Source organism: Pleurodeles waltl, chromosome 12 (assembly GCF_031143425.1).
Source record: "Pleurodeles waltl isolate 20211129_DDA chromosome 12, aPleWal1.hap1.20221129, whole genome shotgun sequence".
Taxonomy (NCBI): domain Eukaryota; kingdom Metazoa; phylum Chordata; class Amphibia; order Caudata; family Salamandridae; genus Pleurodeles; species Pleurodeles waltl.
In genome coordinates, this window is record NC_090451.1 from 249,246,481 (window position 1) to 249,262,453 (window position 15,973).

Genomic DNA, 15,973 nt, shown 5'->3' on the forward strand with positions numbered 1-15,973 from the left:
ATGGACAAGTCTTCAAAATAAATAGAGAATATTGCTAACACCCATTGTCGGTGAATATGTCGGCATCACCCAGATGGTTGAGTGCTGTTGACTGGGTTGTATGTTAGTTACCCATGACATAGTTGCCCTTTAAGATCAGTTCAGTGGATTCCACAGAAAGCAGAAATATGTATTCCAAGTTCTACCTGTTTGATTAGAGCGCCCGTGGGACATTATGAAAAGACTGAATCATGTTTACCAAACCACATACCCTTTAAATTGCCCTATGCCATAACCTATGTCAAAACACAGGATGAAGATACATCTTCTTAACAGAAGGGAGCCATGTTCTCCAGCATTCATTTGATCCTGTTGTAAATCAAAAATATACACATTTTAATGCAAATGTCGTGGTGTCCTAAGTCATTGCATTCTGTAGGTGACAAAATGCGATGACAGGAGAACGGAATACAGGACAAAGAGGGAAGGAGCTGGAGGTGAAGGTTGCATCTTGCGTGTGTGCAGGGGTTCTTTACCATAAATGGAACTTATACACAAAATGTGTCAGAGGCTCAACATTACAGATTGGCGACAAAGGAAAGAAGACACAAGCAAACCCATGCAACTGTGTACAGGAATCATGTCAGGTTTTCAAGAGGATACCCGACATTAAGGAAACTGACTCAACGGACTTGGGGCCTGATTTAGATCTTTGAGGGAACACCACCATCCTGCCACTGCGGAAGTCCCATATACTCCATCAAGTCGACGGAGTTCCGACTGCCATGTTTAAATGTATTGCGGTTGAACTGCCGACCACCACAACAGAGTGCTGTTCCTAGCCGTCAGGCTGGCGGTCTCACGCTGGCCATTTTTAGATGTTACAGTTCTGTATGCAGTGTACTGGCAGCAGATTGCTGACAGAATGAGAGATTTCTGGCAGAGCCAGCGGGTCTCGGGTGGTCTATCATCTATGGAACTGCAAGCATCTAAATACGGCGGACTGATCACCAGCACTGCAATTGGGAAATCGAACTGAAAAGCAAAAGCGGGACTAATTCCGCCAAGAACTAAATCAGGCTCTTAATTCTCTAAATTACAAGCCTACATGTTTGCAAACAGCAATAAGTAAACTACCAGCACTATTTTATGAACTTGTATGCAGTAGCCAGTAAACCGTTAATTGGAATTTAAACAAACCTACAGCTTGTGCAGAAAAAGGGCCAAGGGCTGTAGCAACGGGGGGCATTTGAGGGTTGGGCCTGCCCAGAATTTTTGGCCACCCCAAACGAGCGCAGCACCTGGCACAGTAAAGAGGTTGTTAGACCTGACAGCCTTAGGGTGGTCATCCCCCAATTTTTTGCCTGCCTCCCTCCACTCTTCCGACACTATTTCTGCTGTTTTTAGGACTCTGTATACTTTAGCACTGCTAACCAGTGCATATGCTCTCTCCCTTTAACATGGTAACATTGGTTCATTCAAAAATTGGCATATTTGATTTACTTGCAAGTCCCTAGTAAAGTGCACTACATGCGCCAGGGGCCTGTAAATTGAATGCTACTAGTGGGCCTGCAGCACTGATTGTCCCACCCACATATGTAGCCCCTTAACAATGCCTCAGGCCTGCCATTACAAGGCCTGTGTATGAGGTTTCACTGCCAATTCGACTTGGCATATAAAAGTACTTGCCAAGCCTTAAACTCCCCTTTTTCTACATATGTCACCCCTAAGGTAGGCCCTAGTTAACCCATAGGGCAGGGTGCTATGTAGATAAAAAGCAGGACATATACCTGTGTGTTTTATATGTCCTGGTAGTGGAAAACTCCTAAATTCGTTTTCCACTACTGTGAGGCCTGCTCCTTTCATAGGTTAGAATTAGGGCTACCCTCATATACTGTTTGAGTGGTAGGTTCTGATCAGAAAGGGGTAAACAGGTCATTTCGTTTAGCTAATCGTAATAGAAAATCCTGCTCATTGGTGAGGTTAGATTTTATAGTACTATTTTAGAAATGCCACTTTTAGAAAGTGAGGATTTCTCTGCACTTAAAATCCATCTGTGCCTTACAGCCTATCTCCAAATGATATCTGGGCTGGGCTGGTTGACAGCTTACTTGTGCATTTCACCAAACAACCACAAACACAGGACACTCTGTCACACCTGCACCCATCAGCATGCTGAATGGGGCTTCCTGGGCCGGAAGGGGGAGGGGCCGTGCACTTACATTTCAAAGGCTAGTAGCCTACGCCCACACAATGGACTGCCAAACCCCCTACAGACCCTAGCAGACAGACCTGTACTGAAAAGGGACCTTGTGCACTTCAAAACCACTCTTTGAAGTCTCCCCCACTTCACACCCCACCAACTCAGACACATCTGGACCTGAACCTGCAACCAGTCAAGAGGAACTGCCCGGCTGCCCAAAGGACTCATCTGGACTGCTTTGCTGTGAATGACTGCTGCCCTGCTGTTGCACTGCTGCCTTGCTGGCCTTTGACTTTGCTGAGAAGTGCTCTCCATGGGCTTGGATTGAGCTTGCCTCCTGTTTTCTGAAGTCTCAGGGCCAAAAAGACTTCATTTCTTCAAAGAAATTCCTTGTACACCAAAAATCGCCGCACAGCCTGACGGAAAGATGCCTAGCCTGCCTTCCACCGAGAAATCGCTGTACAGCCGAGCCGAAACAACGCAGCCCGACTTCCTGAGTGAAGAAACGCTGTGCCTGCAGTGTGACAGAAAATTTGACGCGTCATCTACCAGATCGATGCAACACCTGTGACTTTGCCCTGCATGCCTAGGATTTCCACTCATTGTCTCTGGATGTTCAAAGATTCCCGCATCGCAGTGAGAAACCAAGACTGCATGCCTCAAATTGACGTACAGCCCCCTGCAGTGTGGAAAGAAACAACGCATCGTCTGTGCTGTGTCAGAAAATCCAACCCACACCTTATTTTTCCACGCATCTCTTCCTCTGCGGTCTCCGTGCATGATCATTTTGAAGCACACTAGGTACTCTGTGCAAATAAGAGACAACTGTTGATTTTTAAGATTCTCTTTAATCTTGCAAAAGTGATATCAACTTGTGCTCATTGAATCTATATCGTTTTGGCCTTAATTTAACCAAGTAAATATCCTATATTTTTCTAAACTTTTGTGGTGTATTTTTCTAAACTTCTGTGGTGTTTTTACCTGTGTTGTTGCATGATTTATTGCACAAATACTTTACACATTGCCTTCTAAGTTAAGTCTGACTGCTCGGTGTCAAGCTACCAGAGGGTAGGCACAGGATAATTTGGATTGTGTGTGACATACCCTGACTAGGATTGTGGTCCCTATTTGGACAAAGGTGAATAGTTCTGCCAACTAGATACCCCATTTCTAACATTGGTGATCAGCGGTGAGGATAGGACCTGTGTTTGTGCAGTGACATACAATAGCTATGTGTACACTACCTACACACAGTTAAAGGTCAATTTGATTTTTTTTCTTTTTGCTGCAATTTCTTTTTGCTTGACATTTTTAATCTAATCCTAAACCACATGTCTCAGGCTGGGTCTCAAGGACGAGCTGGAGAGTTTGACCTAGCTAAGCTGGAGACATACACTGTCAGCCAGCTGAAAGGGTTCTGCAAGGGGATGGGAGTACCTACCCAGGGTGCGTCCAGGAAGGAGGAGTACCAAAAGGCACTGAGGGCCTGGGCAGAAGCCCGTTCACAAGAGAATGTTGAGGTGGAAGAGCCAGAGGCTGGCTCTCCAGAGGATTTACCAACAGCAGTGGGGGATGACACCCCTGCATTTGTGCCCCCTGGTAAACCAGGGAGCAGTGTCTTAAGTCACGGCCTGACCGCAGAGAAAAAGAGGGAGGAGAGAGAGTTTCAACTGCAGTTGGCCAGATTAAAACTGGAGGAAAAGAGAGCAGAGAGGAAGGCAGAGGAAAGACCAGCTGAGAGGGCCTTCGCTGAAAAGAAACTACTTCTGGCTCATGAAGCGAGTCTAAAAGAGCTGGACCTCAGGTCTAAGCACTCTGAGTCCAGCGGTGATGGTGGCAGCATACACACAGGACCTGTTGGAGACAAAGAGGTTTGTATACCCAAAGATGTGGTGACAACTTATGTGGTGGGAGATTACATTGACAAATGGTTTGATGCCCATTAAGTTGTACTAAGGGCTCATGGGGTTTCAGAAGAGCAATGGGGGATGGCTTGTGGAAACATGTACCAATAGTTGGGAGGGACACACTTCTCACATTAGAAAAGAAGGACCAAAACACATACCCACTCATGAAAGCCATTTTAATTGCCAAGTTTGCAATGACCCCTGAACAGTATCTCCAGAAATTCAGGGACAGTACCAAACTCTCCAACCAAACTTGGGTAGATGTTTATGATTCTTCCAGCAAAGCACTGAATGGAGGGGTGTGGGGCAGTAAAGTAAATGATTATGTGGGGTTGTATAATTTGATCCTGAGAGAGCATATGTTCAGTGCTTGCTTTACAGAGTTGCACCAGCACTTGATTGACAGTAAGCTGACTGATCCTAGAAAGCTCGCTGAGGAGGTGGACCTCTGGGCTAGCACCAGTGTCCAAAAAGGTATCTGGGGGGACACCCAAGAAGGTGGTCAGGTTCCCACCAGAAGAAAGAGGAGGGAAAACAACTTAAAAATAAGGAGTTCTCAAACGGCCCACAAAGTAATTCCCAAGTGGATAGTGGTAATCAGTCCCAACCTGATTCTGCAAAGAAACCAGGATTCTTTGACCATAAGAAAGGGAGGTTTATACCCCAATGCACATACTGCACTAAGTATGGTCAATCTAAGGGCAACTCCAAGTGTCCCAAGAGGGCACAGCCCTCCCCCCCCCCCCACTGGAGGGCAGACACCTGGGTTGGCTAGTGTAGAGCTCAGGGAGGAGTCAGTTCCAGTCAGCATTGGGGAACAGACAGAGGCGACCCTGAAATCCCTGGGAGAGGAGGAAGTGGTACCAAAAACCCACATGCCTGCTAATACTTCCAAGTATAGGCAATGGGTGGAGGCTCTGCAAGTCACAGGAGCCAGCATGAATACTGTCAGGGGTCAGCTGGTGTCAGCAGAGCAGGTCATCCCCAATACATTCCACAAGGTCATAGTCGCTGACAATCGTGAGAGCCACATACCAGTAAGCTCTGTTTCCCTTTGAGTGGGGGAGGGTCTCTAGTACTCTGAAAGTAGCTGTGAGTCCTGCCATGCCTGTAGATTGTCTGTTAAGCAACAACCTTGAGCTCACTACCTGGAAGGAGGTAGAGCTAAGGTCCCACCTGGAGATGTTAGGTTTCCCTGAGTGGGTCTGCATGGCCACAAGGTCCATGGCTGTCCGGGAAAGGAGTCAAGGTTTCTGGAGCCTGGAACAATGGCCCAGACAGCTGCCAAGCAGAGGGGCAAGGGCTGCGGGGAAATGGTCCCCGAAGTTCCCACGGTGGTTGACCGGGTACCTGAGAAGGAGGCCCTCTCTGAGCCAACTGGGGAGGACATTGCTGCCCTGGGTAACCTACCTGAGCTTGCTGGCTAGTTGAGGGTGGGCCAACCAGGGAGGAATTCTGCAAGGCGCAGAAAGAGTACCCCACTTTTGAAGGTCTGAGGCAATAGGCCTTAGCCCAAGCAGCAGTGTAGCCTCTGGCGATCACCATATATATTGGGAGAATGATCTCCTCTACAGTGATCCTAAGGTACCGGAAGCTGAGGCAGCATGTGTGCTGGTGGTCCCCCAGTGCTACAGGGCCTTCCTACTGGGTCTGGCTCACGACATCCCCTTGGCGGGACATTTGGGGTAAGACAACACACTCCCCAGCTTGTCACCCACTTTTATTGGCCCGAATGCGGACGGCCTCAGATGCAGTCTGTAGGTCCTGTCCAACCTGCTAGGCTAGTGGGAAGACAGGGAAAAGGCTCAAAGTCCCCCTGCTCCCACTCCCTGTTGTTTGCACCCCCTTTGAAAGGGTGGGCATTGACATCATTGGCCCCTTGGACCCCAAAGCTGCCTTAGGCAACAGGTTTATCCAGGTTTTGGTGAACCATGCCACCCACTACCCAGAGGCCATCCCTCTAAGGACAGTGACTGCACCAGAGGTGACCAGAGCTCTGATGGGGATATTTACCTGTGTGGGGTTCCCCAAGGAGATTGTGTCTGACAGAGGCACAAACTTAATGTCTGCATACATTAAGTCCATGTGGGATGCGTGTGGGGTGACCTACCGGTTTACCACCCCTTACCATCCTCAATCTAATGGCCTTATGGGGAGATTCAACAAGACACTGAAAGGCATGATCACAGGCCTCCCTGAGGCCATGAGGCATAAGTGGGACATCCTCTTGCCATGCCTTCTCTTTGCTTATAGGGAGGAGCCCCAGAAGAGGGTAGTGTTCAGTCCCTTTGAACTTCTCTATGGGTACCCTGTCAGGGGACCCCTAAGCATAGTAAAAGAGGGGTGGGAGAAAGCTCCCAGGACCTCCCCCACCCCCAAGGATGTGGTCAGTTACATGCTGGCCCTCCGCAACCAGATGCAATGCTTCTGGGAAAAGGCCAAGAGCAACCACAAGGCCAGTCAAGAGGTTATGAAACAATGGTATGACCAGAAGGCCACCCTGGTCGAGTTTCAACATGGCGGCAAGGTTTGGGTGATGGAGCCAGTAGAGCCTAGGGCCCTCCAGGACCGCTGGACTGGCCCATTTGAAATCAAGGAGCGTAAGGGGGAGACCACATACTAAGTGGACCTCAAGTCCCCTAAAAGCCCCCAAAGGGTGCTCCATCAGAACAGACTGAAGCCTCAATTTGAGAGGTCTGAGGTCAACATGCTTCTAGTGACAGATGAGAGTATGGAAGAGGAGAGTGAACCTCTCCCTGACCTCCTCTCTGCCAAGGAAGGTGATGGGTCAGTGGAGGGCGTCAATCTCTCTGACTCCGTGACCCTGGATCAGAGAGGGGACTGCTACCAGTTACTGGAACAGTACTCTTCTCTGTTTTCCCTCACCCCTTGACTCACACACTTGTGTATCCATGATATTGACATGGGAGACAGTCCCCTTGTAAAGAACAAAATGTACAGGTTGTCAAACAAGGTGAGGGCTACCATCAAGGAGGAAGTTGACAAGATGCTGGCTCTTGGGGTGATTAAGAAGTCCAGCAGTCCCTGGTCCAGCCCTGTGGCGTAGGTTCCCAAGGATGCTGCTCCCAGTGCCAAGCCAGAACTTTGGTTCTGCATGGACTACCGGGGTCTCAACTCAATGCCCCTGCTACCTTCCAATGGTCGGTTAACAGGTTCCTAGTTGGGAAGGAGGCATTCTGTGCAGCCTACTTATAAGACATCGCCGTCTAAAGTTCCCGCTGGGAGGAACACCGTCTCTACCCCAAGGAGGTGCTTCAGGCTCTGCAACAGGCAGGCCTGACCATCAAGGCCAGTTAGTGCCATCTTGGGCAGGGTTCTGAACTGTAATTGAGACACCTACTAGGTGGTGGCAAGGATCAGCCCCTCCAGGCCAAGATTGAGACAATCATGGCCTGGCAACCACCTAGAACCCTAACTGAGGTGAGAGCCTTCCTGGGACTCACCAGGTACTACCGCAGATTTTTTTAAGGGCTATGGCACCATAGTGGCCCCCTTACAGAACTCACATCTAAGAAACAACCTAGGTTGGTGAATTGGACAGAGTTCGGTCAGAAAGCCTTTGATAGCCTCAAGGAAGCCATTTGCACAGCGCCCGTGCTCAGGGCCCCTGTACTACTGCAAATAATTAATAGTGCAGACAGACGCTGCAGAGCAAAGAACAGGGGCGGTTCTAGCACAGCTGAATGAGGCAGGCCTAGACCAACCAGTAGCCTTTATTAGCAGAAGGCTATTACCACTGGAACAGAAGTGGAGTGCCATTGAAAGAGAAGCATTTGCTGTAGTCTGGGCACTGAAGAAGCTGAGACCATACCTGTTTGGGACTCACTTCTGGGTTCAGACAGACCACATGCTCCTCAGATAGCTCATGCAGATGAGGGATGAAAATTCTAAACTCTTGCAGTGGTCCATTTCCCTAGAGAGGATGGATTTTATGGTGGAGCATTGCCCGGGGACTGACCACGCCAATGCTGATGGTCTCTCCAGATTCTTCCGCCTTAGTATTTTGGATGAGTTATATTTTGCATATTATGAATATATTTTTAATATTATGAATGCTGGAGTGTGGGTAAGTATAGGCTGTTTGCATAGTCAAGCTTGGAGATTACGAGTGTCAGGGTGGCTTGCAGTTTTTGTTGGTATGCAAGGGATGGGAGAATACAACAAAGTGTTTTCATTGTGTAGAAGGCACTCTGTTTTATGTGTTAACATGTGGTATCAGATATGTGTGTGACTCCATGGTTACACCTAGGTTTCTCACTTCACTTAATATTTTTGGAGGGGCCTCATATTCCATGCCATAAGGCTGGTATTTTTGTCACTGTTTACAGGTTGTAAGATCTGTCTTGGTGATGTTTAGCTTTAGATGGTTATTCATCATCCATGTGTTTATGGTCTGAAGACAGTCATCAAGTTTTAAATTGTAGCGGTCTTTCTGATCATCCATGTTTGGAAATAATTAGGGTGTCATCCTCATAGTAGTTATAGGTAAAATTGAATGATTTAACCAGTTTTGGTAAAGGGGATATGATGTACCTCTGTGTGATACCACAGTGTTGTATGTGAGAAGCTGATAGGAAACCCAAACCTACCAGTCACTTAGAAGCAAACGTTCAATCAGGAAACTCCAGATTCAAATATGGGATTATGCTTTGATTAGTCCAATTTGCTGGGTTAGAGTTTTCATGTCAGACATGAATTACATTTGACTCACATTGCTCCACTCGATACTGGCCTGTTGTGAAATATAGCCTGGTGAGATTAGATATCTGTTCTACAGATTGATTTTGTTTGCAGGTTTGATATAGTTTGCTATACTGGTGGGGTGAAAGATTTTTGGGGCTAAACAGGCGCTCAGGATCATGAGTAGCATAAAATCGGGTCAAGTAAACCAAAAACCCAAGGAAACAAGGGTGCCTGCACAAGGGAACACCCCCCACCCTTATGGATTTAAACAATCCAATAAATAATGATATAAAGTACGGCACACCCGACAGAAACTTATTGTAAGCTTATATGTAAATCATCAAAAAGAACAAAGTCCAGCATAAATTTTTAATACATATTTGAAAGAGTCCATTCTTATTCAGCAATTTGAATACTTTTTCTCATAAGTGTATGCATTTCTCAGTAGCGATGCAAATCAAGCTGTGTTTAACAACACCTCCATAGTAATACAATTCAAGCCGTGTATGCATTTCTCATTAGCGATGCAAATCAAGCTGTGTTTAACAACACCTCCATAGTAATACAATTCAAGCCAACACGTGTTTCGTCTTGGGAAAAACTTCAATCCAATCCCAAATGACTTCTTCAGGGCTAAAATTGTAAAATAAATTGTTGAGTTAATAACCAAAATACTAAAACTAAGTCTTCAAATTTGCCTACAAAAGGGCAAAATATTGGTATAAATTCAAATTGTGGTTTAGACAAGATGGCTGAAGTGATATCCTATAGTGTCTCATGTCTTGTACAAAAGTCCCAAATAACGAAGGGTGGAATGAGAACCAAAGAAACCCGAATAATTAAAGACTACCCTTAAGTACAACAAATAAATATGTAAAGCTCAAGAACCGACTATATGCCCAAACATGCACTAGCCACAAGCTCCACTATTCAACTGAAAAAACACCACTGTGTTAATTGACATGCAACAAAAAATTTTTTTTGTGGAAGTCATACCTCCTTATTTCCAAAATGTTAACCAATTTCAACCGTCAATAATCAATATCCATTCGATGCCAATCGGTAAGTAAATGGTGATCTTGGAAAACAAAAAATAACACCATATATATCTCCTTGTTCAGGAAATGTTCAGAATGTCAGTAAGTTTATGAGACTCTATTTGTAAAAAATCATTTTCTAGTTAAAACGCGTGTAAACTGAAATACCATAAGCATTAGGACAACCTTCAAGCTTAATCGTAGGTAAAGATTAATCCGTTGTCAAAAAGATCCCTATCAATTATACTGGAGATCCAGCGCCGAGTCTGCCCAAGAAATAAACATGCTCGAACCAAAACCAAAAACACCAATACTCACCGTATCTAGAATCAAGCACGGTCTGTTGCACACACCTCTTTCCTGTACTGGGAGAAGCGAGTACGCTACTCCCAACGCGATCAGAGCAAACAATAACGCGAGTGCGCGACTCCCGAGCCCGGCGTCTGGGACCCGGAAGTTGAAATGTACCCAATGTTATAAAGATAGAGAACGGACTAACGCAAGCACCAGCTCAAAACTAAAAAACAGACTACCTTTAATTTTTACTTTCGTTACCAAACGTAGATCAAACATCCAAAATACCAAATGAACAATGCTTAACTGAAATAACAATGTACACTTAAAAATAAGTTACTTAATCAGGAGATGTAATATCTTGAAATGGGATAACACCTGGAAAGACCATTATGAAAAAAGAAATACACAATAAATCCATCTCAGGAAAGCCAAATCTGGCTGTATACTGAAAAAACCAAGGAGTTTATTCGTCCCGAACTCGTTTCTCTGTGTGGCACCTTTGGTTGGCATCTTTGTGTGGCATCTTCCAAATTCTAATGTCTCTACGCACAAGGCAAACTATGTTCATAAAAAGAACAAACCAAGTAACTCATACAGACATGGTCTCATTTATATGGGTCAGTGCTAGGTCGTGGCAATTTGCAATAATGTGTTAATATATGAAATATAATAGAAACTCCACCGACTTAGTTGAAGGATTATGATTAATACCTCAAATGCTGCAAAGCCATTGACAATAAGGAAAACTGATATACACCAAATATCACATCCTATTTGAACAAAGGAAACAATGGTAATAAATAATTAAGTTAACCTGCAATAACTTTAATGTATGGACAAATTATCTAAATTAAACCAGGAAGAATTCCAACTCCCTATCTGAGTGGAGACCAGATTCCACGGCCCTCAATCTCATAATCCAAAGTGCCTCACTTTGTCGAAGGGCTAGTTCCCTATTACCTCCCCTGGAATCTTTGGGGATGTGTTCCAGCCCAAAAAATTCGAAACTCTTATGGTTGGTCTGTGAGTTACAGTTCATTATATGGATCACTAATGGATATTTCATATCCATATTATTAAGTGCTCTCACATGTTCACCAATCCTAGTCTTCAGTGCACGAATTGTGCTACCTACATATATCTTAAGGCATTTGCATCGTATGATATATACGACAAACGTAGTGTTGCAATTAATCATTGAACAAATCTTGAATTGTGTTCTCCCATCGGAGAACTCTTTAACATTATGACAGGCCCAGCGGCATACTCCGCAGCTACCGCATCTAAAAAACCCCACCATTTTTGTAGAAAGCCATGTCGTCTTAGGAGGATTAACAGTAAAGCTTGGACTTAATATACTTTTTAAGTTCCTACCCTTACGGAATGCTACTGGTATTCTTTTTGGCAAAATATCCTTCAGTGATTCGTCTTGGGACAATGAACTCCAATGTTTGTTCATGCATTTTTGCAGAATCAGCGAAGCATCATTAAACTCTGTAATAAATTGAACTATATTGGGTTGATCAGTCCTCTTACTAGTGTTATCCTTCTTAAGTGTGTCACATCTCTTTAAACACTTAGCTTTGCGATGGGCCTTTCTGACCAACTTATTTGAGTAGCCCCGTGCTAGAAATCTTCTGCTCATATTAGCTAACTCATAAAAAAACTCATCATCTAGACTACAACTGCGTCTAGCTCTCACAAATTCTGCATAGGGGATAGATGCTATTTGATACCTGGGGTGCGAACTATCAGCATGTAATATGGAATTACAAGAAGTAGCTTTACGAAATAGTCTACTCTGGATCTTTCCTTCATCAATGAAAATTTCAACATCGAGAAACTCAATACTTGTTGTGCTGAATTGATATGTGAATTTCACATTCATATCATTTGAATTCAAAAAATCACAGAAATCCAACAATTTCCTTTCACCACCCGTCCAAATCAAAAAACAATCGTCTATGTATCTTCCCCAGAATAATATATGAGTCTGCCATTCACTTGCATCAGGGCCCCAAATCCATTTGTGCTCGAACCACCCCATAAAAAGATTTGCGTATGAGGGGGAGAATTTGGAACCCGTGGCCACACCCTGTTTTTGTCGGAACCAGTCTTTGTTAAACAGGAAAAAGTTATTGGTCAATATAAGTTTCATCATTTCAATCAACATTTCAGTATGCTCCCAATAGCTTGCTGATCTTTTGTGTAGAAAAAAACGGATGGCTTCTTGTCCTAGTTCATGATTAATACATGTATATAATGAAACTACATCCAAGGTTACCAACATCATGTCATTGTCCCAATCTACATCATTCAAAATGCTCAGAATATGCGTGGTATCTTTAATAAACGATGGTAAGTTGCATACTATTGGTTGCAGAAAACAATCTACATATTCTGAGAGTTTCTCAGTGGGATCTGAAATACCTGAGACAATGGGTCTGCCTGGTGGAAAGGGCAAACCTTTGTGTACTTTGGGAAGCGTATAAAGACATGGATACCTAGGATGATCCACTCTCAGGTACACGTATTCGTCTTTATTCAAAAGCCCCTTCTCCCACCAAATCTTCAATTTTTTTTTTATTACATAGGTTAGATTAGGAATGGGATTCACACATACCTTCTCATAACAAATTACATCATTGAGTTGTGATAAAATTTCATTGTCATAGTCCATTTTGTTCATAAGAACCACATTTCCTCCTTTGTCAGCCTGCTTTATAATAATATCTTTATTCTGTTTCAAAGATGTCAATGCAGTTAATTCTTCAGAGTTAAGATTCTTCACAAATTGCTTATAGTTGATCTTAGTCAAACACTTATCGAAATCCTGACAGACCAAATCGAAGAATTTATCAAAACAATTCAAATTCCCTGACCTAGGTATCCAGCCTGATCTTTTCTTAAAGCCACTGGACACACTCATGTCCGGATCAATGTCCAGATCATGTAGCATCCTTGATACGATACCAGGATCTTCATCTCTCTCTGCTAAAGAAACAATAAGTGCTGTATCATGTATCTGTTCAATGGATAGAGTGCTAGGAGTTGGTGTACACCAATTAGCACTTGAATTCATCGTGGGGTGCTGATGGAAATATTTCCTAATTTTAAGTTTACGCACAAATTTGAATAAGTCAATCTTGGACCTACAAGGGTCCCCAAAAGATCTAGGGCAAAAGTTGAGTCCCCTAGCCAGAAGACTCTTTGCCCCTGTGGTAAGTTCAAATCCGGAATAGTTAATCACATTGATGGAGGTCGATCCATCATCATCTAAGTTTTCTTGTTGTTGTCCCGAGATCTTGTTGTTACCCCATCCCGATCTCTTATCCTGACTCCTTTTTCTTCTACCGCCCCTTCTTGTTTTTTTGTATTTCTGTTCTGAATAAGTTTGCCCCGTTTCATCCTCATAAGTTCTTGTAAAAAAATGGAATTGCTATCAGTGCCGACATTTCCTGGGGTAGCTATACCCACTGTTCCATCTGCCTCACTGTCACTGGTGGCCGGAGTGCAGTTTGATGTTGAATCAGAGACATTTGACGTGCTCGGGCTCCTAGGCGTCAAGTTGGTATGAATTAAATGGTCATATTTGCTGGCAAAAGTGAATACTCTTCCAGTCACATAATCCTTTTCATCTCTTTTTAATTTGCGTGCTTTCCTCTGTGTTATTTCTTCTTGAAATTTAAGTACAATCTCATCTAAGATTTTATCATTTTTATCAGTAGATTCTTTTAGATTTAAACTCTCAATTTCTTTTTCAAGCATTATAATCTCAGCCTGTAGTTTGGACACCTTTCTCTCTGCATTAATGATCAGTATTTCCATGAGTCTCATTAATATACTAATTCATAGAATTTGGAAGATGCCACACAAAGGTGCCACACAGAGAAACGAGTTCGGGACGAATAAACTCCTTGGTTTTTTCAGTATACAGCCAGATTTGGCTTTCCTGAGATGGATTTATTGTGTATTTCTTTTTTCATAATGGTCTTTCCAGGTGTTATCCCATTTCAAGATATTACATCTCCTGATTAAGTAACTTATTTTTAAGTGTACATTGTTATTTCAGTTAAGCATTGTTCATTTGGTATTTTGGATGTTTGATCTACGTTTGGTAACGAAAGTAAAAATTAAAGGTAGTCTGTTTTTTAGTTTTGAGCTGGTGCTTGCGTTAGTCCGTTCTCTATCTTTATAACATTGGGTACATTTCAACTTCCGGGTCCCAGACGCCGGGCTCGGGAGTCGCGCACTCGCGTTATTGTTTGCTCTGATCGCGTTGGGAGTAGCGTACTCGCTTCTCCCAGTACAGGAAAGAGGTGTGTGCAACAGACCGTGCTTGATTCTAGATACGGTGAGTATTGGTGTTTTTGGTTTTGGTTCGAGCATGTTTATTTCTTGGGCAGACTCAGCGCTGGATCTCCAGTATAATTGATAGGGATCTTTTTGACAACGGATTAATCTTTACCTACGATTAAGCTTGAAGGTTGTCCTAATGCTTATGGTATTTCAGTTTACACGCGTTTTAACTAGAAAATGATTTTTTACACATAGAGTCTCATAAACTTACTGACATTCTGAACATTTCCTGAACAAGGAGATATATATGGTGTTATTTTTTGTTTTCCAAGATCACCATTTACTTACCGATTGGCATCGAATGGATATTGATTATTGACGGTTGAAATTGGTTAACATTTTGGAAATAAGGAGGTATGACTTCCACCAAAAAAATGTTTTGTTGCATGTCAATTAACACAGTGGTGTTTTTTCAGTTGAATAGTGGAGCTTGTGGCTAGTGCATGTTTGGGCATATAGTCGGTTCTTGAGCTTTACATATTTATTTGTTGTACTTAAGGGTAGTCTTTAATTATTCGGGTTTCTTTGGTTCTCATTCCACCCTTCGTTATTTGGGACTTTTGTACAAGACATGAGACACTATAGGATATCACTTCAGCCATCTTGTCTAAACCACAATTTGAATTTATACCAATATTTTGCCCTTTTGTAGGCAAATTTGAAGACTTAGTTTTAGTATTTTGGTTATTAACTCAACAATTTATTTTACAATTTTAGCCCTGAAGAAGTCATTTGGGATTGGATTGAAGTTTTTCCCAAGACGAAACACGTGTTGGCTTGAATTGTATTACTATGGAGGTGTTGTTAAACACAGCTTGATTTGCATCGCTACTGAGAAATGCATACACGGCTTGAATTGTATTACTATGGAGGTGTTGTTAAACACAGCTTGATTTGCATCGCTACTGAGAAATGCATACACTTATGAGAAAAAGTATTCAAATTGCTGAATAAGAATGGACTCTTTCAAATATGTATTAAAAATTGATGCTGGACTTTGTTCTTTTTGATGATTTACATATAAGCTTACAATAAGTTTCTGTCGGGTGTGCCGTACTTTATATCATTGATATAGTTTGCTAGGCTAATGTGTCTGCGACAGAGGGGTGCAAATACCCCAATTAACAGCAGTGTGAATCTGAAATTAGCCAATATAGCCTGCCGTGACACAAAGAGCTGGTATACCAGAATATCATTTAAAAATGGTTTAATATCTAGATAACCCTGCTGGAGTCAACGCATTGAGGATTCATCTCTTTGAACCAAATAATGTGGAAACCACAATCAGGGCATTTGAGATTGAAGGTATTTGTATTATAATTGACCTCTCTAAACATCTATGAAGAACACGGACTAACATTTTTTGATAAAGTATAATTTAAGATCTGTGTAGTATGAATCAGCTTTTTGAACTTTACTGATGCCTTTGAAATTCTGCTTTATCTTTGTCTAATTTGTCATAGCAGATTAATTGCTATAAGGTCCTA

At 43.1% G+C, this 15,973-nt stretch overlaps 1 protein-coding gene across 1 annotated transcript in view; it reads right to left on the bottom strand.

The window, feature by feature from the left end:
• The window catches only part of LOC138268264 (ATP-binding cassette sub-family C member 12-like), a 1,444,059-nt gene that overhangs the window by 729,680 nt on the left and 698,406 nt on the right, over positions 1-15,973 (bottom strand). The window lies entirely within an intron of this gene.